The sequence below is a fragment of the Mastomys coucha genome, unplaced genomic scaffold (assembly GCF_008632895.1).
Source record: "Mastomys coucha isolate ucsf_1 unplaced genomic scaffold, UCSF_Mcou_1 pScaffold5, whole genome shotgun sequence".
NCBI lineage: Eukaryota > Metazoa > Chordata > Mammalia > Rodentia > Muridae > Mastomys > Mastomys coucha.
In genome coordinates, this window is record NW_022196911.1 from 67,011,803 (window position 1) to 67,035,053 (window position 23,251).

The window sequence follows — 23,251 nt, forward strand, 5'->3', positions numbered from 1 at the left end:
CATGATCCCTGAGGATCATTCCATCTGTAAGAGGAAGGAGGAAATAATCCCCACCCCTCAGAAGGCCTCCTCCAGAAGGCCTGGAGCTACAAGAGTCTTCCTAGCAGCAGAGAATAGCCCTGACCATCTCCAAGCAAGAGCTTGGGGTCATGAAGTCTTTTGTATAGATTAAGGGGAGGTAAGTCCCGCCCGTTGGCCATCCTGCTGGGATAGAAGCAAGTGGAGTGCTCCTCCTCTTGGTATTCTGTTATCCTTTCAGGCCTCACTGATTTATTCAGCTCTTCTTCAGGAGTCTAAGAAGCAGGCAGGAGCCTCCCTGCCATGCTTGTCATTTTCTAGACAGCCCACCTCCCTCTATATTAGTCATATTTTGTGACAATACAAACAACTTAGAAGGAGGGGATTTGTTTTAGCTTGTGTTTTCCAAGGTCTGTGTTGACTTTAGGCCCCTGGGGTGGTGAAGCATCATGGCAAGAGAGGCAGGTGGCAGAGGTTAGGTACTTCATGTCCAACAGGAGGTGAAGGCAGGAGAAGGGACAATCACATGTCACCATCTTAGGTGCACCCTCAGTGACCTTCCTTCTTCCAGGTAGAACTTGTCTACCCACCTCCCCCAGTTTCCACCACTTCCCAAAATAACAATGCATGGCTGGATCTAGGAGGCCAGAGTCCCCAGGGCTCAATGGTCCCAACCTGAGGCTTCTCTCAGCATGTGTCCCCCAACACACACACTGTCCCTCACTCTCATATCTGAGTCCTCTGTGATCAGACAGTACCCAAACCATAATTTACTCTGGAATCCTGGGGGTAGTGAGTTGTTTATTGTTGTTGTTGTTTTTCCATTCCTACTAAGTCACCCACACTCAGCTCTGGGCTTTTGACAATCTCTGGAGAATGTTCTCTGCAAGGTGCTGATGAGGACATTTTCCACCTCAGGGGTTGCACCCCAATCCTTCCTCTGTGATTATATGCACAGTGACTTTTTTTGTAACCAAGCTTTGTTTCAAACATCACCTCCTCAACCTATCTTGGCCATCCTTCCTCCCCCTCCTGACTTTCTCATCTGCATTCATTAGAATGCAGTCTCCAAGGACAGAGACTGGCCTCTTCTATCACCTACACCTAGTCTCCAGTGCCGGGAAAACTCTTACACATGGCAGTAGTCAGTAAATATTTTCTGAGCAAGCAACAGTGGTTTTCTGTCCATTTTTCCCTTATGTAATTAATATGCATGGGTTTCTCATCAAAGAGCAGCTAGTATCCAACCCACCAAGGGTCTGACTCTGCTGTGCTTCAGAACTCATTATCTTCCTGCAGCAACCTGAAAGATTCTTGGACAGAGATGTAAGCAAATGCTCAAGTTGTGGCCCTGACCCAGCTGACCTTCTGGTGAGTTCAGAGTCACAAACTATTACTGTCTCTGTGGGTGGCAAGTACCTGGGGCTCCTCTTGGCGCCAGGTGTCTCTTCCTGTATTAGGAGCTCATCCTTTTTGTCTGATGCCCCGCCAGGAATGATGAAGCTTTCTGTGCCCCGTGTGAGGCTGCTCTGGGCATCTTTAGTAGCACTCTGGGACCACGGACAGAGCCACAGAGCCTGAGGGCTTTGTTTGTTTGTTTTTTGAGTCTGAAGGAACCAGAGAATGAGAAAAACTTTCCCAGGATCGTGCAGGGCCTGGACCGCAGCCCAGTCTTCTGTCTCCTATCTAGTGCTCTCTCACTGTTCTAGACTGTTAACCAGCACTTCTGAAAAGAAGCTGCATTAAATTCTCCAAGGCTGATTAACCATCTAGAATGCCAATGACTGCGGGCAGTTGGAAGGCCACAGGCCCAGAGCCAAATTATGCTTGAGCTATCTTAGGCCTCCTAAATGGCCATTTATTGTCCACACTGTATGTGGTTTAATATTCTAGGAACTATACTTTAATCCTTTGGAATGTTTATACAGACTTCTTGAGTTTCCACCATCCCACAGGCTAAGAATACCATCTAACAATAGCACCTAAGGCTGAGTGAAGAGATTCCCTAATTTGCTGCAGCCTGCCTAACTAATCTTTGCACCAATGTACTAGTAAAACGTTCTGCTTTATGATTTTCCTTGTTTTGTTAGTATAAAGACCTTACAATAACTGTCATTGGATCATAAAATTTGGAGTAACTTAAATCTATGTTTCTGAGCTGTGGACACTCTCATTTGGCTCCAGAATAAATTATCTCTTACTCCATTTAAGGTGACAGTTGTGTTTTGGTCAAGTGTTCTGGTCACCAGCCTGTGACATTATTGGGAAAGGATGAAAAATCCCAGAGACAGGACCTAATTGGAGAAAGATAGGTCACTGGGGTCCACCCCTGAAGGGGGATATTGGGATTCCAATTTATTCTTCATTCTCTTTTTGTGCTCCTCTGCCATGATGCAAGCAGCCATCTCAAGCACATGCTACCGCCGTGGCATTCTGTTTTACCAGAGATCCAAAACAATGAGGATGAGTGATCGTGGATGGGAGCCTCTCAAACTGTGAGTTAAATTGAACCTTTCCTGCCAATGGATTGTCTCAGGTATTGTGTTACAGTACATGGCCATTCTGCCTGGAGACTTTCCCCCACCTCTATCCTTGACACTCAACAACTGTGAGACCTCATCACACATACTCACAATCCCCTCTTTAGTTGTAGTACAATAGGCAATAGACAAACTTCACCATCTTAGCTATTTTTAAGTGTTCAGTTCAGTTGCATTATGTACATTCATCTTGTATGATCACCCTATCCCACCTCCTAGACTCTTTATCTTGCAAAATAGCACTTTTAATCATTTGTGTTCCTCAGACACAAAATGAGAACATGATGCCATGTAGAGAACCTGTATTGTGTCAAGTGCAGAGATACCATTCTCTGTGCCTTTTTGTTTTCACAAAGCTGTGCAGCAGGCGCTGTTTTAAAGGTTCATTTCATTTGACACCTGAACACCACACAAGAGCAGATGTGTATTTTCAGGAAGCATGTTGGGTGTTTTTGTTTGTTTGTTTTGTTTTGTTTTAATCATCCTGTCATTTCTGTTTTTGAGAAGAAGCAGTTTTCCAGTTCATCCTTTAGTATGCATAGTAATTATTATCATGTTGCTTTTATTGAAGCAAAAGCACAAATGACAAGAGTCTATTTTTACTATAATTTGTCTTTATTCTTGAGAGTTCCATACACATATGTAGTGAAATATGATCATGCCTACCTACCCCCTGCCCATTTTTTTAACACATCCTCCTCGCAGATTCATGCCTTTTTCTTTTTCGATAACCCACTTTGTACAGTTGCTGCTACATGTGCATGAGTATGGAGCCATCCACTATAATAAAGGACTCCTGCTAGTGGGACTAGTATCAAAGAAGAATGATTCTCCCTCTCTCAGCATCTAACAGATGCCAGTAGTTGCATATGAGGGGGTGGAACCTGAAAAGCACCACCCTTATGTATGCCTGAAGTTGGGATGGCTCAACCTCGTGCAGGTAACCATTGTGACTATGAGCTCATGGTTGCAATTGCAGCATCATATTCAGAAGATGGCAGTTCATGACACTCCTTGGCATCCTCTAGCTCTTACACATTCCTTCAGGCTTCTTTTCTACAACATTCTCTGAGCCTGAATGAGACATCTCCATTTCCTGGACTCTTCCTTCTCATGTCCATGGTCTCATTCAATCCTCAAGATAGCCCAGTGTGGTAAGCTACTCAGAAGTCATCAGAAAGGTGCAGTAATACATGGTTCAAATGGATGCAAGTAGTTCCTATCTACTCGGAGGCCTATCATTTAACTTAGTTGTTCTCTCTGACACTAGGCTTCATTCCAATGGATTCCTCAAGAGGCTAAGTCAGAGTAGCCTCTAAGGACACTCACTCACTCACCTGCTCACTCACATAAGCTAACTGACACACAGAAACAGTAGAAAATAGTAAGATTGCTCTCCACCTGTAGCCAATGGGCTGGATCGCTAAAACCAAACCCAAACACAAGAGGGAACATTGCTGTTGCTGAGCTGGAGTACTTTGTCAGGCCTTGTGGAAGAAAGAAACATGAAAGGGATCCACTATGAGGGGAAGTATGATATGTGGGTGTCGGTGTCTCTATGGAGTTTGGAAGCATCACTCCTGCATCTCGACTGTTCCTTGGTCTTTGCTATCAGCTTATTCAAAGCATAACAAAGACTTGCATTCAGCCCTGTGACTGATGACCATAGTGGCTAAAAATGACCCAGACTACCTCACAGGCTGGTGGTCAGAAGAGGCTGTGTCTCACTAGGCTAAAATCAAGGTGCTAGGGGAGCTGAAAATGCCTGAGGAATCTTTTTACTTGGCTCTTTTCATTTTCTAGAAATTTCCACCTGCTGCCTTCTATCTTCAAGGCCAGAAACGTGTCTCTCATTTTCTCCCCTCTGAGTGAATACTGGGCACGTTTCCTATATTCAAGCCTGCTGATTGGAAACCTTGATTCTGTTTGTTGTTGTATTTCCCTTTGCCAAATCACATATTTACAGGTTTTGAGAAAGGGGGTATAGATACCGGGCAGTGGATACAGAGAGCATTAATCTCCCTGTCGCTGTCCTCCAGTTGTTCTAGGGTGTAGTTCAAGTTACTTTGTCACTTGGCCTTTTGAGAAAATAAAGTCCACGGTGCTTAAAATGTCATAGCAAATTGGGAAACCGTATTGCGAGTAGGATAAACCCTAACCAGAAAAATGACAGTGAAGCCCTTTACAAGTTGGGACATTAGCATATAAAATTCTTTGGAGAAATAGGTATTAGATTGGCGCTAGAGGGACACAGGCACCTACAGCTTGAGTGTCTAGGAGTTATTGATTTGAATGGTCAGGAAGTCCGGTTTTCCCATGTACACCATGAAGGAAGGGGCAACATACCCAGCAAGAGAACTGTTCAAAAGAGTCTTGAATAAGATGATCATGCAGGCTGGATAGAGGATATGGAACAGTTTAACAGCATGGATCAAGGTTGTTCTCAAATTCACTATCACTGCGTCAATGTTGTCAGAAGGAACAGTTAGCTTTTTGCTTGTATCCAAATGAGAAATTTGAAGTCTGTGATAGCCTGGTCTTGTTTTCACGCTACCTGTAGTTGGCTACAGTGTCATAGGTGCTTGCAGAAGGCAAGGACTTCTGGACCAGTGACCACAGAGGGTTAGCACAGTGGGCATTATGGGCCCTCTATTTGAACTGGTTCCTTCGACTCCAAGTTCAAGAGCCAAGTGAATACTCTCTATAGAGTGAGTTTGTGTCACAGCTTAGAAGGCTCTAGCATCTTATGACTTGGCTAAAAACAAACCCAGTTCACCCTTTGCCCCAGATGGAAGATTTCTCTTTATTATCCTGGACAACAATCAAATCTCCTCTCTTCCCTGGAGGGAGATGATGTATCTTCCAAGGTTGTTTGCTGTACAAACATCCTTGAGAGTCTACACAAAAGCTGTGTGTTCCAAAGTTCTACAGTGAGAGAAACCTACAGAAAATGCCTCCCAACATGTCATGAAAATAAGGACGGAGGTGCCTGGTGCCTTCAGACCCCAGGCGTGATTATTTCTGCTTTGCACTCACTGGCTTATTTAAAACTTGGGAAAGTCCATTATTCTCCCCATTTAGCAGAAGACTGTGATGGCCCTGTGGATACTGCTTATTGAACTATCTACAGCAGACCTGGGATCACCAGAGCCTGGGATCTAAGTGTAGAGACAGCCTGGTTACCTTGTACCAGTCTCATAAAAGAGACTGTGGTGCGGCCTCCCCATAGCTTCTTTCTTTTTGTAATTGGGGTTTGTTCTTCCTACATTCTCTGCCTTGGTCAAGCCCATTGTTCATGAACTACCCGGTGGCTTTTACACCATACCTTATCTCAATTCTGTGTAAAAAGCTAGGGGCTTCAGAGGAGCAGAAGCAGTAGATTGAGCCCATGAGTCTCCCGGGGCTTTCAACAAATAGCTGCCTTTGAAAGCATGTGAGTTGAGGTTGGAGAGATGGGTCAGCAGTTGAAAGCACATGCTTCTCTTGCAGAGGATCCGACTTCAGTTCCAAGTGCCCATGTCAGATGGCTGACAGTCCTCTGTAATCCCAATTTCAGGAGTATTTGATGCCTCTGACCACCATAGGCACCTGCACTCATGTGCACTCAGGTGCCCATACATATGCAAGCACATAGGTGTGTGTATGCACACAGATACAATTAGAAATAAAATACATCTATTATAATACAAATAAATAAAATGTGTAAGTCATCTATTGGGAAATCAACAAGAAAGATAGTAATAGTTGAGAGCCCGGGGGTGCTACAGGATGGATACTCTTGAGTCTGTGCCTGGTATTCAGTGGAGTAGTTGAGTCCCTATGTGGACCCTCATCCATAATATCCCCTGCTCTCCTCACGCACCTGCGTATGAGTACTCAGAGAAAGCAAGGGGTGGTTCCACAAGAAGTCACCACACATTCCGTCATGTTGACATTCACAATCATCCTGGTTATTTTTAAGTTCTGCATGTCATTAGAGGAACAGCCAGTGCCTCTCAAGTGGAACAGCTGATTGCTCTATGGGAGCAGGATTTTAGGTCTTGTGTTCCCATAAAGGGACAGCGATAGAGTAAACAGGCAAGGTCGATGTAGGCATATCAGCAATGGAAGACACTCATGGATGCAGTATTTGTGATTATTTTTATCAGGTGAACAATCTGAGTCAATTAAATGCAGCATCTTTTCAAAGAGCTGAGGTGCAGTACGGTGTATAAGCCACCAGGAAGTCCACAAATGGTGGGTTTGACCAAGGCTGGGCAAGCAGAGAAGAAAAAAACCAAGTGCCAATAGGGCTGTGTTCTCGGAGGTCACCATGGTTGTCTGAGAGGAAGAGGGTGACAGATGTAAGCTGTGCTGTGACTGGAGGTGAAAACAAAGACTACAACTTTAACTTAAATGTCTTTAATCTCTGAGTTTTATGATGGCTTCTCATTCATATCTTCAAGGTATATGAATGAGAACTAGACTTACTGCAGGGTTCATTGATGGCTTAGTGTGAACAGAAGGACCATGAGAGAACACATGAGGGAAAAGATTTCCCAAAGATCCTAGACTGCAAGACTGCACACAGTCTGAGGAGACCACCGATGGGAGAAGGCAGCAAAGGACTGTGATTAGGACATCAGTGACTTGGGTATTTCATGTGGAACTCTCCCAAGATCCTGATGTTACTAAAACTTGCAGTGAGGGTATATTCTATGTCTATATGTGTAGCATATTTGGTGAATGTGTTTACAATATATGCATATATGTGTGCTGTGTGATGTACGTGATGTGCGGTGTGAAGTGTGGTCTATGTTATTTTGTAGTATGTGTGTATTGTCTGTTGTGCTATGTGGTCTGTATGTGTGTGATGTGTGTATTGGTGTGTATGTAGAATCATATGTCATATTGTGTGTTGTGTATTGTGGTATGTGGTGTGTGCATATGTGAGGTGTGTTGTTTGGTATTATGTAATGTGTGTATTGTGTGTTGTAGTATGTGTGTATGTGCTGTGTATTATGGTATGTGTGTGTATGTGTATTTTGTGGCTTTGGCCCAGAGGACATAACATCTACCAGTAATGAAGAGATAGCCTATTTCCAAGGCCAGAGAAGCAGCTGGAGCCCAGAATCATGTTCAGAGCACTCATCTTAGGCTGAGTGTGATTTAGTTGAGTGAAACATTTTGCCTTAATGTTTTATGCAGGTTCTGGTCACCTTCCAGAAGTTAAGACATAAATCTTTCCTGAGTCAGGATAGCAGGTGAAGGTCAGGTTCATTCTCCAATCATCTTAAATATTAGAATATTAAAAAAAAAAAAAAAAACCTTTCTGAGCCCCCCCTAGAAAACAGTATGAAAGTTCCTCAAAAAGTTAAAAATAGATTTGTCATCAAGCCTGCCAATTCTATTTCTGGGTCAATACTCAGAAAAATTGGTAGGGTCTTCAGGAAACATTTGTCCACCCATATTCACAGGCGCTTTATTCACAATAGGCAGAGGGCAGAGGTAAAAGTGAGGGAAAGGGGAGATAAAAGGGAAGAAAGAAGAAGGGGAAATAGGAAGAGGAGGAGAGGAAGAGAGAAAGAGAGAGAGGGAAAGAAAGAGCAGGCTATGTTGTCTGGGTAGCTATGAGTATGGCCAGGAGCAGGCACCATGTTTCAGCTATGAGGTTCCTGTGGTTGAAGTGTTGTAAGAGTGTGGGTGATCACAAGATACCCAGAGCAGCCCAACTGCCTTGTTGGTCAGTTACCAAAGGCAGGGTACTCAGCTAGTACTGCCGAAGTACAGGCCACGTGAGCCATAGAAGCCTACTCTGTCAGTTTCATTCCCAGAGAAACAACATTATAGGAAGCTTATAGTGAAGACTTGTAGACAGATCAACACAAAACCAACACAAAACCTTTTTTTTTTTTTTGATTGACCAAAGTTGCAGCTTGTTTTTTGTTGTTGTTGTTGTTGTTTTGTTTGTTTGTTTGTTTTGTCTAACAGAAGCATTTACCAAAAGGACTGCAGTTTTCTTTGGCTTTTTTTTTTTGTGGAAATCAAGTAGGTAGAGGGTGCCTGGGTCTGATGCCTAAGCTAATTCTGTCTGCTCAGTGATCCTTCAGGCCTAGTATTCATTTGAAATTACTTAACATTCCTCGTAGGTCACTGTTTAAAATGTATTCTATCCCAACAGACCAGGGTGGACAGGTATCTTATTAAAAAGAAAATCTCTGTGATGGCTCAGTGGGAAAGATTGCTTGATTTGCAAGCATGAGGAACTGAGTTTGGACAACTGCGCTCACAGAGAAAGCTGGGCATGGTTGAGCACATGAATCCACAATATAGAGAGCTCAGACAAGCTTGCTGGGGCTTGCTGGTCACTAGCCTAGACCCAGGTTCAGAAAGTGACCTTGCTTAAAGGGAATAGCACACAGAGTTCAAGAGCAGGACATAAACATGCTTCCCCTACATATGCATATAAATACATATCACACACATACACACACAATGAGAGAAAAAGAGAGAGAGAGAGAGAGAGAGAGAGAGAGAGAGAGAGAGAGAGAGAGAGAGAGAGAGAGAGAGAGAGAGAGAGAGAGAAAGGGAGGGAGATTCAAGTGAATCTGACATACAGTCCAGCCTGAAGAACTCTGATTTAGAGCCCGAACTGGTGAGAGATGGAGAAGTCAAAATGTTCATCCCAGTAGCCAACTAGCCTATCATATCTCTGTCTGTCTGTCTGTCTGTCTGCCTATCAGACTGTATTTGAGGAAGGAGGTAGAGGAGAGGTGATAAGAGTAAGTGGAGGAGAGAATGCGTCCCACCACAGAGAAAAAGAGGAGAGAGCACTGTTGCACAGTTTCCCTCTTTCCTCTACCTACTGTGCTCGGTTCTGGCCAAGAGTAAGATACCGGGAGCCTGGGCTTTCCAGGGTTCAGGGACAGGCTCCAAAAGCAAAACCTAGTACAGGTCTCCCTCATGCTTCAGTGGGAGGCATAACTGCTGGATTCAGAGCTTGCATTTCTCAACTTGGCTTTGACAGTCCAAGTTTGGGAACCTAGGAGCAGGTGCACCAACTGTCATTCATTTCCGTCTCCCTTCCCTTGGATGCTTATCTTTGCTGCCATATTGACGTTTGCAGCCCTCCAAGGCATCTTCTAGCAGCTCATCATGAAAATGGATGCTTCTGTGCCATCCAGATGTATGTGCTCCATGCAGAAGATCTCCTGCTTCTGGATGCTTGCTGACTTCCTGAAAGGACTGTATCTGGTCCAGATAAGATAAGAGACATTCTGATTCGGTGAAAGAACAGAAATGAAAGAAGCAGCCAGTCTTGGCTGTGATTAGTGGGAAGGTGGTGAGGGGGATGGGGCAAAAGGAATTCACCTAGAAAAGAAATGATTGGATGACGAAACTGAACTTGCTGATGTGTCCACAACTGATGGTGCTGAAATGCCAAGACTGCGTGCCATGTTGACTCTGCAGAAACTCCATCTCTGAGAAGCAGCAAGGCTTACCTTTTAAAAGCAGACCTGATATACTGATCATAGATTCTGTGTCTATCAGGGGGTCTTTCCATTTTTCAATGGAAGAAAACCCAGACTGAACTCATTTAACAACAACAAATTTACTATAGACTAACTGGTCCCAAAAAGGGGCTCTGACTCTGGGCATCTCAGTAATCTTCACTATCCCATTCAAGGTGAAGATAACATTTGTCCAAACACTGGTGTAAAGAGAGTTTCAGATCCTTCCCCTGCCACTTAGAGCTGGGTATTATAGATGGCTCCATCAGCACTGCTGACCCTCAGCTATTTATCTATAATCTTGGGTTGGTGTTTGAGAGGGTATGATGTCTAGTGTTAGTTGCCAGCTGGACAGACTCTAGAGTCTCATAGAAGATGGGCTCTGGGCATGCCCATGGGGATTATCATGATTACATTCAAGAAACTGGGAAGACATTTTCTGCATTAAGAGTAGCAAACATGGACTAAGTGAAGGGACTCTGGCTAGCTTGAGCATGGCAAACATGGATCTGGTAGGCCTCACCCTTCTCCTCCATCCCCTCGGCCTTGCTAAAAATCATCAGATTATATTTCTAGAGCTAGCCATCACAGGCTACTACCTTATTTGGGTATTTCCTCTTCCTGAGGCTGTCTATCAAAATCCAGCTATGAAAGAATTGAAGTCCAGCAATCAAAGCAGCTTTGTCACTGCCCAAATTAACCTGTCCAATCAAAATTAATCACCTCATCCTAACGGGGAGGGGGGTTCTGCTTGTACCTTTAGAAATTAATTTGCTTATGGGCCATGCCTGTCTCTTCTCTATCCAGTCAACCCTTTGTCCCATTGCCCTCAGAGACAAACATCCCTTCCTCCTCTCCCATGTCCCTTTCCCTTCTCCCTCATCCTCTGTCTCCTGTCATTGTCTCTTACTCCTGCCTTTTGTTTCTCTGGAGCAATTATATCTCCTTTGTACTGAGAACTTAGTCTTGGGGGTCTTGAGCCAATACTGGGCCCTTCGATCATTGCCAAATACTCGTCATCTTTCTTCCTCTGATTTCTCAGATGTAATATGATCAGCCTCTTGCTGCCTTGACTTCCCATCATGATGGACTGTATACCTTGAACTGTGAGCCAGAGGAAGCCTTCCTTCCCAAAGTTGTTTTTACTTGAGTATTTTTCACAACAACAGGAAAAGAAATCAAGACAGGGGGCTATTGGAAAAAACACAGAATTCTCTCTACACTCAGCTGGAGCTTATTGCATACCAATGATTTTAAATAACACGATTGTTTTCCTGTTTGTTACTCACATACTGCCTCTCTTGGTCTCCTGGCAACAGTTTCAGTTTTGTTTCAGGATTGTTTCTCCATCAGTCTTAGTCACGAGCCAAGCTGGGGCAGCCAGGGTAAAGCCAATTAGTGACCTGATCATGCCTGGCTCCTGCACATCTGATCAGAGAATACTACACTTTTTTTTCTGTGAACACCAGGATGGAGATATTTTCTGCCTCCCATCTCTGCTGTCTTTGAACCTAGAAATCAAGGTTGTTCTACCATTATGGTATGAGCAAAAATCTCAGTGAGAAAGGGATCAACTGAGAGGGTAGACCAGAGAGAGGAGGATGATGATGAAGAGAGAGAGTGGGAGAAGGAGAGACAGGTGAGAGAGAGAGAGAGAGAGAGAGAGAGAGAGAGAGAGAGAGAGAGAGAGAGAGAGAGAGAGAGAGAGAGAGAGAGAGAGAGAGATCTGGATCCGCCCATGCTATGTTCAGCTATATGGCAATAATTTTTAAAACTATCTTACTCTGGGTTTTCTGGCACTTGTTATGGGAAGCTATAAGCTCATTTGAAATCTGTTTCCTCGAAAGCTATAAAAGAGTTTTCTCAAAATCCCAGGACTCTTTTCCTACTTCCTGTTAGGCTGCTAAGGAATTAGACCTCAACTGTTGCATCTCACAAATCCCTTCTGTGCTAGAGGCTCAGTGTTCCTTGTGTGGATCTGCTGAAAGCAAAAGAAGCTGCTCCCGCCACCTGTCACTTCAAGAAGAGATTAATTACCTTTGACTAAAAGACCTTCTGTTAGAAAGGGAAAACTCACACTTGTGAGCCACAGGCAGGAGCCCAGCTGTCCGCTTGCTATGCCAGGTCACTGTCTAATCACACCCCAAATAAACAAAGCCCCCCTTTGTCGCTGTGCTGCTTAGGCATCTGGGCAGATAGCTGAGTGGAGGTGAGAACTTGGAGGCTGGTGAGTTCACGTTCCTGGTCCTTGATGTTGAGCATGTCCTGGTTTCTCTGTGACTTAGTTGATTGTTTTCCAAATGTAGGAGGCTGATATCTAAAGTTCCCTCACCATGGAGTCATTGTCCAATTTAAATAAGGGATCCCATTGCTCTTCAAAGTTTAGATGTAGGCTGTGCCTCCAGTGGTCTGCTGAACTTCAAGCACTGGGATTTGATGGCTGCCCAGATTGTACTTCTGACAGGCATCAGGAGTACAAAGGAAAAGGGAGGGGCTGAGGTAAGAAGAGTTTTCCAATGGATTTTGAGGGGACAATAGTCTCTTCTTTCTTTTTTGTAAGAGGTTGTCCCAGTAGGTTCTTCAGGCTAAGAGATGAACCTAGTCAATTTTCTGTTTGCAGAAACCTCTTGAGACAGGTGAAGCTTGCATGAAGGCTGCTGGTCACCCAGGAAGCTGAAGCTAGGCACGAGTGGAAAAAGTCCACACTTCCCATCCTAGACAAAGAGCAGAGGAGAGAGATGGAGAAGGAACCAAATGCCAAATGCCCCCAGTCATTTTCACTTTACCCGTTAAGGGCAAAAGAAGGGCATAGAGTTAACTGATAATAAGAAAGGACCCAAGACCTCCTCGTACCATAAGAAGAGAGCCCTAGTTTTCAACAGGACACTGTGGACTTAGACAATAGAATGAAGCTTTTCCCCTAGGACTGTTCTAATAGCTCTAATAACCAGTTAGTGACCCAGTCATGCCTGGCTCCTGCACATCTGATCAGAGAACATTACACTTTTCCTCTGAACACCAGGATAGAAAGATACCTTCTTCCTCCCACCTCCACTGACTTTGAACCTAGAAATTAGGATTGGTCTACCTTCTGAAGACTACTTTTAAGGTGTAAGCAAAAAACACAGTGAGAAGGGGTCAACTGAGAGGGCAGACCAGAGAGAAGAGGAAGATTTCTAACAGACAGCATATCTGTCCCTGCCCTCTACTCTAGCTTTTGCACACCATGTGTAGAGAGAAGATACAAGGTGAGCATACCTAAAACCTGGGTCCAGAGAGGTGTCAAAATGATGCATCTGAAGATGGAGTTGTGCAGGTGGCACACAATGACAGAGCCAAGAACAGACACTACCCTCCATTCTCAGCCACAAAGGTAGAGAACCTCCCAGATGCTCAGACACTACCCCAGGGAGATGCAGATGCATCTGGAGATGAAGAACATGTCAGAACAGGCTTGTGCTGCTCAGAAGAGAACACACACTGTCAGAGGCAGAACTTTGACTGGCAAGTTCAACCTTCACCCATACCCTTCTTCTTGCCTTAAAGTGAGTTAGCCAGGGGACTTCTTGGATGGTGAGGGATATCAAATCACTGGAAAGAAAGAAAGAAATCTGATGCATTTTCTTGGCCCATTTGATGAGAATTAGGTAAATATACCCCTAATATATTTATTTAAAATCATATAAGCTTATATAAATTCATATCAACTGCATAAATAATGTATTTATTGATCTTCATGGAAAAATTCTAACAATAAATCTAAGGTCCATTTGTACTGGCCATTAATGCCCTCCTCTCTAGGTGTAGCTATCAGAGTCTATGTAGTGTGCAATACTTTCTATGTAATTATGTGTGTGTGTGTGTGTGTGTGTGTGTGTGTGTTAATTTTGAAAACATTTGATAGCTTTTGAGTTTTTTCATAAATAGAATCGTGTGTGTGTGTGTGTGTGTGTGTGTGTGTGTGTGTGTGTTTATAATTGCCTGCCTTGATATACCTTTTCTCTGGGAAATTGTCAATCTATGTATCCCGCTCATTACAAAAATGCTTCACAGTATTTTGCAGTATCAGCAGCTGGTGGCTTCTCTTCTTTCTCCTGAGCATTCAACTAGTTCCCATATTTTGCATTTAGAAAGGACAACACCAAAAAATATTACCCATGCCTCTCTGCATAGATAAAAATCTCTCTGTAGTTCCATCCATTTGCCTGTGAATTTCATGAAGTCGTTTTTAATCGCTGAGTAGTACTCCATTGTGTAGATGTACCACATTTTCTGTATCCATTCCTCTGTTGAGGGACATCTGGGATGTTTCCAGCTTCTGGCTAATATAAATATGGCTGCTATGAACATAGTGGAGCACGTGTCCTTGTTATATGTTGAAGCATCTTTTGGGTATATGCCCAGGAGTGGTATAGCTGGGTCCTTAGGCAGAACTATTTCCAATTTCCTGAGTAATTGCCAGGCTGATTTCTAGAGTGGTTGTACCAACTTGCAATCCCACCAGCAATGAAGGAGTGTTCCTCTTTCTCCACATCCTCACTTTTATTTTCAATTTTATGAGGTCCCATTTGTCGATTGTTGATCTTAAGGCATAAGTCATTGGTGTTCTGTTCAGGAAGTTTTTCCCTGTGCCCAAATATTTGAGGCTAGAAAATACCATCCTGAGTGAGGTAACCCAGACACAAAAGAGCATGCATGGTATGTACTCACTGATAAGTGTTGTTAGTCCAAAGCCTCACATTGTCCATGATACAACCCACAGACCATATGGAGCTTAGAAGAAAGGGAGACCAGGGTATGGATGCTTCAGTTTTGCATTAAGGGTGGAATAGGATGATCATAGGAGGTGGAGGGAGACAGGGACCTAGGAGGGAGAGAGGAGGGGGAGGAAATAAGGGGGGGCAATATCAGGAACTGGAAGAGATGTGAGAGAGGGTTAGATAATTGAACAGAAATATGTAGCAGGAGTGATGAGGAACTGGGGATAGCTACTGGAGGGTCCCAGACACGAGGGGAATGTGAAGCTCCCAGGACCCAAGGGGGTGACTTTAGCTCAAACGCTCAGATAAGGGGGAGATAGAACCTGTAGAGACTACCTCCAGTAGATAGGCAGGGCCCCTATCTACTGTTGAGGGATGGGGCCACACACCCATCTCAAAGTTTTTAACCCAGAAATGTCCCTATCCAAAGGAAGAACAGGGCCAAAAAAAAAAAAAATGGAACAAAGACTGAAGGAAGGGTCCACTGGGGACTGCCCTACCTTGGGATCCATCATGTCTGCAGACACCAAATCCAACACTGTTGCAGTGGTCAAGAGGTGCTTGCTGACAGGAACCTGGTGTGGCGGTTCATTGGTTACATCAAACCTGAGCCATGAGTCTCACTCTGTTTTACAATTCAGTAAACAGAGGCCTAAACTTTATATAATGTATATATGACAGAGTCTGAATCTGAACCGAGGATGTAATTAGCTATTTATTATCCCAAACTTAGTAGCAAACATGTTACTCTCATTAGGTACTCTCAACCCATGCTTCTATGGATTGGGAATTCAGGAGTAATATAGCTGAGCTGTACCTCAAGGTATCTCATGAGGTTCCAATTAAAACAGCCAAGGCTGCTTGTGAAGGGGTAGACAATCTGTTTACAAGATGGTATCCTCATGTGCCTGTCAACAAGCCAGTGTCCTGGATGCTGGCTTTCCTGGCTGAGTGATCAGAGAAGGAACACAAGAGTGGGGCATGATGCCTCACAATCTACAGTTTTATTCGTGAGGCACTGGGGATAAAGTGTTGGGTCTTGTATCTGTTAGGCAAGCACCCTGCCTGTGTTATAGCCCAGCCCTTTTTAATTTTTTGTTTTGAATCAGAGTCTTACTAACTTGACCAGATGATCCTTGAACTCATTCTGTAGACCAAGCAAGTCTTGAACTTGCCATTTTCCTGTCTCAACTTCTAAGGCTAAGCTTACAGGCCTCCCCCCTTCATGGTCTAGTTGTGAAGCTGACACACCACCAGTTCTTCCATGTTATATTCATTGGAAGGAAGTCGTGAGGTCTAGTCTGTGTGTGTAAAGATTTAGACCACCTTTTGAAGAAAGAAGTGTTAAAGAATTTGTATGCATGTTTGAAAACTAAAACACAAGCTTTCTGTTTCTGAAGTTTGTGGGTTTATTTTTTTTTTCAGAGAAGCTGGACAGGGATTCCCTGGTGTGCTCACACACCATCCCCTATCCTTCCCCAACTCCCCTGACTCTCACCCCAAGCCTTGCTTCTCTTTTGGAGTTGCCAAAGTTCTGGGCAGAATGGCACCTAGTCCCACCCATCACTCTGTGTCCTTAAACAACCTTTGCTGCTCTCACTGCTGCTATGTCCTTAGACTTCATCAAAGCTCACAGAAGCCTAAACCCTGTTCCCATACCCATACTCTAACTACCATGAAACCTTTGCCTTCTGCTGTACCACAGTGCCCTGACAACCTCACAGAAGACTCTATCAGTGCTCTGCTTTACGCCGCTCCATTAAGAGAATGGACTTGTAAGAGGAACAGGCCCTGAATGCTTCCCTCTAACTTCCCTTCATTCCACCCACTGCTCTCTCTGAGTTCTCTCTCTAAAGCCCAGATGGAACCACGTCACACTTTGCCCAAAGCTTTCAATAATTCTCCATTTCTACCAAGACAGCTTTGAGTCTGACTCTGAGACCCCATTACCACCAGAGCTCCTCCTGCCTCTTCCCTTCTCATCTCTAGACAAACCGGACTCTTTGCTATTCTGGGCAGGTGTCATGTTCTTTAAAGGCCTAGCTCTTTGTGCATGCAGTTTGTTCTTCCTGGAAGGAGCTTCCTCTCTTTGAACAATTATCAAATGCCTTCAAAGTCCAGTTCAAACGCCACCTTCTCCTGAAGTTCTTCCTACCACCCATGCCTTCCCTTGTGCGGCAGCCAATAAAAGCTTATGCAGATGAATGTGGCTGCTTGAATCTCGGCAACTTCCTGCTGGTTTAGCTGGGTTAACACTAATTAAAATCACAGGATGACTAAATCTAATCTTTGACAGTTGATAAATGCCAAGCATCAATGGAGTTTTCATGAACACACTGCATAGCTATGTCTTTAAGTCACTGGTAGGAAGACACTTCCTAATTTCTCTAAGGTGGTTAATCTTCTGTGCAGACATCAGAAAGAATTGAATTTCCTGACTCTCTTGGCTCTTGTCATGCTAGTAGTATTAAATGATTTGAGGAGAAGTCGCTTTCAATGGATAGTGCTGTCCATTTCACCTTTATCAGAAAGCACACAAAGAAAGACAATGTAGATGTCACAGCAGTGATGGGATACTGTCCTTCTCTGCCTCTTTCTTCTAAGTGAATTTGAAGGGAGCTGTTTGGATTGGATGTTAGGCCCTATTGTATTATCAAATTTATGTTACTTCTGAGCTTCCAAAGAGAGGGAGGCAGGCTGAATTTGTCAGGTCATATTTTAATAAAGGATGGTTTTGTTCAATGCAACTCAACCCCAGGGGGCCAAGATTCGTGGCATCCCAGACTACAAATAACATATGGACAGATACCCACAGAGCAATAAGAAACAAAGAATCCTGTATGTGCAGTCACTGTGCCTGGTGCTGATTCCCATCGCCTGTCATCACTACGGTCCGTCCTGGACCAGTGCTCAGCCGACAGATACATGAACATTAGACGCTCCCTCCAAAGAGGCAAGAGAAGCAAGTGTGGATGTGGGGTGCATTCAGAGTGTGCACACACCTCAAGAAAAGCAATCAAATCTGCGGCAGCCCTGTTCTGAGCAAGCCAAGCAGGGATAGCACAAATGTGAGGGTGGCTTAGGGTTATGTTCACAGATGGTGGAGAGCAGGCAGAACATTTCACCTCCCATTTGGCTCCTGTCACCTGACTGAGAAGACTAATTTTCCCCTGTGAAAGGGTGGTGCAATCACTTTGTTCAGAGGAAATTGCAGGCTGAGGTGTGAGAGGAGTTTGGACAAGAGCCTAATGTCTGGATGTTTCGCTGATGGATAGGTAATTTAAACTCCTTCAGGCAGGCAACGGTTAATCCATTGCGGGTTCAAAGGAAGAGGGTCAGAGCACACAGTGCCTCTGACTATTATTGTGTTCCTTCATCCACTCCACAAGCCTTGATTTGTTTTCTCTTGGTGTGATCCCAGGATGGTGTAGTGTGGAATGCTAACCTGGATTCCAATCTCTGCTACAATCTGACACTATCAATAATCAATCATGAAATGTTTGCTATCGTCAAAGGTTCAAGCTGATGGGAGAGGAGGAGTGGGTGTATCAGGAAAGCAGAAGCCATAGAAGGTGTTTCAAAAAACAGTGTGGGAAGTGGGCGTGTGCTTATAGAGAAGCTGAAAGAGCATAGAAGATGCTGAGGTAGCTAGGGACCTGAAAGAAACTTGGAGAAATGTATTGGCGGGACCGGGATTCCAGAGAAGGGCCACCATGAGAACAGTCCCACTTGCCCTTTCAGTTCTGTCCCTTGGTATAAGTGGCTCAATTGGATCTTCTGGTCACACTTTCTGAGTAGGGATCAATTTTTAGAGTATGAAATATCATAATGCCTGGGATAGAAAGTTATTAGGGGTTATGGAAGGGATGGATGAGGTGTGGAGATTCTATGGCAAAGCTTGGATATAATCAGGTTGCTGAATTTTAACTACTCATGAAAACAAACTCAAGAAAGATAAGGGTGGAGTGAGGTAGGCATTAAATGACCATTGCCACCATTCAAGGGGTTTGGTTTCCTATCGTTGAGTCATGAGACAGCATACATTTTGTATCATAGAATACCATATTTACTATTTATGTCTGTCAGGAGTATGGGTGGCTTAGATGGGACCTCAGTTGCAAATATTTGATCAAGATTCCAGTTGGGGCTGGGAACTCTACTCATATCCTCTCTAAGTTCAGGTAGTCAATAGGGCCCTTAGCGATGTGGTTCTTCAAGAGAGAAGACCTCTGATGTTTTTAGTTCCTGACCCTTGCTCTTGGCTGCCACAAGATGACTTTGCTCCACATATGCATCCTGCCATGACACTATGTCTCCTCACAGGATTAGAGTGAAGCATGTCACCTGGCTGACCCTGTGTCTACCTTTGAGGGAAGTGAAATAGCAGCCAGGAAGTGAGAGAGGATATGAGCAGAGAGAATGAGGGGGTCACCAACTGTGGCATTCCTCAGAAACAGGATCTTCAGGTACAAGCCTATATGTGCAGTAAAGGAGGTGTCTTCTTTTCTTAAAGTGCTAGTTAATACTTTGGGCCAGACACTTTTACAACTTATGACTGGAAGTGGTTACAGGACTGTCCATTGTCCAAGGACATGCAGGAAAACAAAGGATATTTCTAGTTCCCATTTAGGGACGGGTGGAAATGATCACCACTGAAATAGGTTTAAACCCAAGTTATCACAAAGTATAGTTGCATAGTGATCCTGTCTTCCATCCTGTGCTTGTCTGATGCATTGACACCTCAGAGAGCTGAGTGAGAAAATGTCTTAACAAAGAGATCAGAGTACCGGGAGACACTGGATGGGAATGGCCATTGCTGGGTCTGAGGAGGAAGAAGAGAATGGGAAGTAACAGGCAGGCACTAGCTCAGGATGGAGGTCCACAGATCATGGCGAAGAGTGTGAATCGCCTTCTAATTATACAAAAGTCTGTAACTGGAAAGTTTTAAGTGGGAAGTGGCATGGTCAATTTACATAGCAGATATTCTGCTGGAAGCTTTACATAGCCTTCATATCTTCTCCAAACCTGCCTGTTAGAGTTCTTTCCCCACATTAAAGGTTATGCTTCTGTCTGTTACGGTTGTTCATGAGCCTTTTGAGTACCTTAGGAGGAAAGAAAGAAAGGCCTCCAACTCTCTCTTGGCACAAGACCCTGAGAGTATTCTCAGCTCAAGAATATGCTGAGAATATGCCAGTCTGGGCCTCTCAATACATTAGTCCTATATCACAATTGTTGTGTAGTTCAGAGTTCCAACACCAGAAGGAAACAGGCAGGATCTAAGCTTCCTGGAGGTGATATCAGTCTTGTATCCCACTGAATGAAGGCTAGAAGAGAGAGTCAAATGCTCTCTTTGGGGGGAGGAGTTAGTGGAGGTTATTTCTCTGAAAGTACCAGCCCCATATTCCAGGCTTACAACCTCTGAGACTAGGTATCTTTAACTATTAAGAGGAATACTTGACAGACACATAACTGAAGGCTCCCTGATATCTGAGTTGAATCAAGTCCTCTATTGGTTAAGTTCTTCTGCAGGAGTGTAGTGGAGTGACTTACTTCCTTGTGGTCAAAATTATGATTTCCACTACAATCTTCATCTCTGCCTCATCCCTTGTTCTTATTCATCTTCTCTTCTGTCTGTTCCACACTGATTTAAAGACTAAATTCAGGGCCTTCCCAGGAATTTCTCCATTCCTCCACTAGCACCCCGTTCACACAAAGGCATGAGAGATTATAGCATATGTTCCTGAGGGGAAGAAGGAGGTGGCAGAGGAAGCCTACAGCACACCATGCATCTGCCAATGCCTTCATATCTCAACTCCCCCTGCCCAGAGATGTCTTCATATCCCCACCCAGCTCATCCACTCTCTCATGCACAGAACATAACTCTGTTCACTCCTCAGCTCTCCTTTATTATCTAAGGCTCATTGGTGCCTCTAACCTGCTAGGATTCTAGTATAGGGGAACTGCATAAAACTTTACTCTGCCTCCATGTTTCAGAAGATAAATGTGGATGAGGTCCCAGGTTGTGTTTCACCTGCCACGTTCACCATCATAAGCTTCTATTTCTAAAACTACAGGGCTTTCCTTGCAAATTAAAAGATTGCCATCACATTTGAAGTCCTGGAGGTCAGATAAGATAGCAGATTGTGCTTTCTGAAGACAGGACCCAACTCACTCCCATTTCACAATCTCTTCTAGACCTCACCACACCCCCCAAATAAGAAATGTTTTTGCTTTCTCACTTTGGAGTTAGTGACCCTTTGTGATTATGTCAACCTATAGACAGAAATGATGATATAGATTTTTTTTTTTTTTTTGGTTTTTTTGAGACAGTGATATAGATTTTTAAGGGCCAGGTTACAAAATACTTGAATTCCCTCTTTGCTATATTGGGAAACTTGTCTTTAGAATGTATAAAACTATAATGTATGTAAATCCATGTATAAATGTCCATATCCTGTTTTAATAAACTTTTCAAATGTGAAAAAAAAGAACTTATTCATAACAGCATGAAGAAGCCAAGGCAGCTCATAAAGGGGCCTTCAGGTGACTTGAACTCCAAGCCACCATCTATCAACTTGCCAACTGAATACATTTATTTACCCTTTTGTAAATACAGTCTCTGTCTCTCACCTATAGGAGGCAACGATTAGCCATTCCTGCTGAGCTCAATCACAGATTCATTCGCTAAGGGTTAGCCTTTGCTATTATTTGAATCTGGAATGTGAGCTCCCTCTGTGTAGCAGAGGCATGGTCTGCAGTGTGGAACATTAGAAGGTGGTGGATCCTTCAAGAGTGTGGAGTCCTGCATGAGGCCTCTGTGTCATCAGGGGAGTGCTATCGATGAACATTACAGGACCTCTGCCTCTTCCTGTTTCTATCCTTTTCTTTTGCTTCTTTATCTCAAATGCCCCAGCGATCTATACTGTCTTGCTACTGACAAACCATGTCTGAAACAGTTATGGGCTGAGACTTCAATAACTGTAGCCAAAATAAACCTTTATTTTTTTTTAAATTATCTCATGTATTTTTACACTCACAGAAAGCTGACTAATACACTGATGTAAACCTTTAACTCTTGGGATTTAAAAACCAGAAGATAATGGATACACAGGTTAGAGAAGAGAACCTGCTCCACATCACAAAGGTAGGAGTAACCAGTGACATATATCCTTTCCTCACTTCTGTTTCTATCCTAGGGGCTCAGAGGAGAACATTCTTTGGTGGCCTGGTCAGTAGAACCAGGGATAGTTACATTCCAACAGAGAATCCTCCTCTATAAAATTCCACCTAATCATAGGTGAGGCTACATGTTCTCGGGTGTAGAGAGCAGATAAATCCAAGTCAAACAGCTCTAATTCTTTATCTCAGTATTACTGAACTGAGAAAGCATTCGTAAACATGCACTTTGTCTGTGGTACCCCTTAAGGCTCAGGAAGGAAGCCCTGGTCTCTAAGGGAACATCCAGATATACACACTGTTAGTCAGAGGCATTGCTGGTACCTCTGGGTGTAAGTTCCCTACAGAGCCTAAACTTGCCCTTCAGTCTATATAGAAGCTGAAACCAAATGCTTTTGCTTTGACTTTTCCTATAGGGTCCACTGAGACAGGATGAAGAGACCTAATAGGACTGAAGTGATGCTCACAGACAGGTGTGAACTACGGGGTCTCTACTGTGTCTCTGTGCTGATCCATCATTCTGCATCTTTCTCTGGTTCAATGACCTTCACCTCCATGGTCTTGGCTGGATCAACTTGTATGTAAAACTTGACTGTATTTAACCATTTGTTTGTCAGGTGATCTGGCATCGTTTCAAAGGCAAATCTTCTCTCTCATGGGAACTGGGTCTTCTGAAAATGGGAAAATAAACTTTACGTCTTCCTGGAACTTTTGCTTTCACGGAAACCATCTGCTCTGCACCCTCCCACATTATCACAGACCTCAACCCACAATGCCAATAGCAGCAGTCAGACAAAGCCAATGGCCTGGATGTTGACCAGGCGCCAGGCCAGTGCTTTGTGTATTATTCCATCTAATCTTTTTAATGACTCCATTATGGAGGTATTACTATACTTTCCTACCTCACAGACGAGGATCCGAGATGTGAGCAGACGAAGATGACTGGATAATGAATGGTGAAGACTGGATTAGAATCAAATGACATTGATCAGAATCCCCTAACCTAAACCAAAGACAGATATACGAATAGATGGATGGAATAGATATATGAATAGAGAGGTAGGACGACAAGCACTGACTAGTGACATAGCGACACACCTCAGATCACCCGCTGTCCCAGCTTGCTCTCTGTTGCTATGATGAACAGGGAGTGTCAGAACATCCAGCTTGCTCTCTGTTGCTATGATGAACAGGGAGTGTCAGAACACATTCCATGGATGGAGCTATGTTAGATTTTCAAGGGTCGTGAGAAAACTCCAAGAAAACA

General features: G+C 43.8%; 2 long non-coding RNA genes across 3 annotated transcripts; one reads left to right on the forward strand and one right to left on the reverse strand.

The window, feature by feature from the left end:
- Positions 1-1,318: 1,318 nt before the first annotated feature.
- Positions 1,319-22,692, forward strand: LOC116077492. Its single transcript, XR_004113257.1, has 4 exons — positions 1,319-1,389; positions 2,420-2,513; positions 21,848-21,952; positions 22,401-22,692. It is a non-coding gene; the product is annotated as an uncharacterized LOC116077492 (long non-coding RNA).
- Positions 21,795-23,151, reverse strand: LOC116077491. Of its 2 annotated transcripts, none has more exons than XR_004113255.1 (3): positions 23,083-23,151; positions 22,887-22,947; positions 21,795-22,655 (listed from the first exon to the last, which is right to left on the reverse strand). It is a non-coding gene; the product is annotated as an uncharacterized LOC116077491 (long non-coding RNA). The 2 variants fall into 2 exon arrangements; XR_004113256.1 differs by having other exon boundaries at positions 22,887-22,987.
- Positions 23,152-23,251: the final 100 nt, after the last annotated feature.